The following is a 2,470-nucleotide window of genomic DNA, read 5'->3' on the forward strand; positions in this document are numbered from 1 at the left end:
AAAAATAGAAAAAATAAAAATTAAATTAAATTAGATATTTATTTATACTATATAATTAGTATTTGTCAAATATAATACTTAGAAGTGCAATGGCTAAGTGGCAAGTAGAGATTGTTTTTGCTCCAAGGTTCTTGGTTCGAGACCTTGTGGAGACATTTTAAAAAATTTTTCAAGTAGACTAGTTCAATTAGACCGGTTTGCACCGGTTCTTACTGGTTCACACCGGTTTTATTCCTTAAACGGTCTAAGGAGTAAATCGAATCGAACTAGGGTTCGGTTCTAGTCCGGTTCACTAGTTTTCCGGTCAAACCAGCCGATCCAGTTCGGTTTTTACAACTATGGATTCAAATACGAACATAATTTCAGAGACCAATAAGTATTATCTCTTTGTTGACAATTAAGTTGTTTTAATAATAATTAAGATCTATTAATAGTTTATAATAAAAGAAGCATTCTTTTGCAACAATGAACCTATAGTAGTAGTTAGAGGTGTTCATAGATTAGATCATATCCATATAAATTCACAGTATTTATCCGTATCTGATCTGTAAGATGATCGGATTGGATCGAATCGGATCCACACTCTAACCAGATAGAAGTAAATATGTTTACAAAAGTAAACAAAAAAAATTATTGACTTTTTTTATAAAAATAAATTTTTTTAATATTTTATATTTTATGGATATATTTGATATATCTTATCCAAACATAAAAAGTGCGAATATCGAATTTGATCTAATGAGTTTAGTGCAGATTGGATTGAAATTTCAGCCATATCCCATCTGTAAACACCCCTAGCAATAATAACTAAAAAATTATAATGATTATATTTTTAACTAAGAGGAAGTGCCAAAAAAAAGTACTAAATATAAGAACATTTAATCAAATATTAAAAGAAAATTTTACTTTAAAACAGTTGGACTTTTTTGCTCATATATATATATAAACTATACAAACTATACAATATATTAGTGAATAATTTTAATAACTAATTTTAGTATACGAATAATATTTTTTTTTTAAAATTACTTCGTTTATCCTAAAAACATAGATAGATTAAACACTACTCTTAAAGTTGGTCAAAAACAAAGAGAAAGAAAAGGTTATACTTTTAAGCACAAGATTCATGAGATAAAGGTCAATTAAAAATCATAAGATTGATCCTGCTTTTCACAGCAATGCTATCGATGCCTCTGATTTTTCTTATTAACAAATGCTAATTAGACTTTTGACCATAGACACTAATACTGCCTCCACAGTACATATGAATCATATGAAGCATCTAGGTAATTTCTTCTTCATGGCTTTAATTTGGCGTCAGGACATTTTATTAATTTGCGTATAACACATGTACACGCCAAGCTAGCTAGCTAGACAGATGGACATAATGTGGTTTAATTTCGCCTTAATTAATTTCTTAAATGTATGTCAATGTCTGTCATAATTTCAAGCTTTAGATCAGTTGTTGCATGAACAGCCAGCCATATATCAGAAGTAGTATCTTATTAATTATAATTATGTATATTTTGATTAGATTAGCCTAAACACTTGCAAGGTTAATTAATTGATGGGGTTATGTATGTGCTGTCACTCTCTCAGCTTGCTTTTTTATGATATGGTTATGCCTCATTGGTCATTGCACAGCTGTTCCAATTGAAGTAGTTAATAATTACTTTCACCGTCTCAATTATTTTGGTACATGGAAATGTTGCATTGCAAACTAATGTTAGGACCAAGTCATATCATATTGGATCATCAAAAATATATATGTTCTACCATGCATGCTATCCGTCTCTCTTTCAAATTCTAAATATAATTTTTAAAGAATAAATATTCAAATTGATTCCCAAAAATTACGTATCGAATATTTCAGTCCAATAAATTTTTATTCTTTTAAAATTTTCAAAATTTATTTATGTCAAATAAATTGATTTCTCTGTTATTTTGAAAATAGATTAAGTTGTTTTAGAATATTCTTTAAAAATTTATTAAAAATTTATTTTTCAACATACAAATTAAAAATTTGATTAAAAATGACTAAGTGACTAATATGTCCAATGAGATTAATTCTCAAAAATTTTTAAGCAATAAAAATTTATTACAACAAAAATGTATGTCCAATCTAAAACTTTTTACAGACCAATTTTTGTGTTTCACTCATTTTTAAAATACAATAAACTTATTCCACCTTAAAAATTAATTCAAAATACGAGAACTATTTAGTATTTATAAAGTTATTATTGTCATTGTTAGGAAGATGTGCTGTAAAAATTCTAACCCTCTTTTTATATCCAAAATTAGACATTTAGGTCTAAAGTTAGACATTTAAGAATAATTCAACTAATAGATACAAAATATAGTTTGATATTAAATTAGGGTTAACTAAACTTAATTTAACACAAAATTTAACCAAGTCAATAAAATAATTTAAAATTTACTAAAATTAAGATTTAATTATTCTATTAATTCT

Source organism: Arachis ipaensis, chromosome B01 (genome assembly GCF_000816755.2).
Source record: "Arachis ipaensis cultivar K30076 chromosome B01, Araip1.1, whole genome shotgun sequence".
Lineage (NCBI taxonomy): Eukaryota > Viridiplantae > Streptophyta > Magnoliopsida > Fabales > Fabaceae > Arachis > Arachis ipaensis.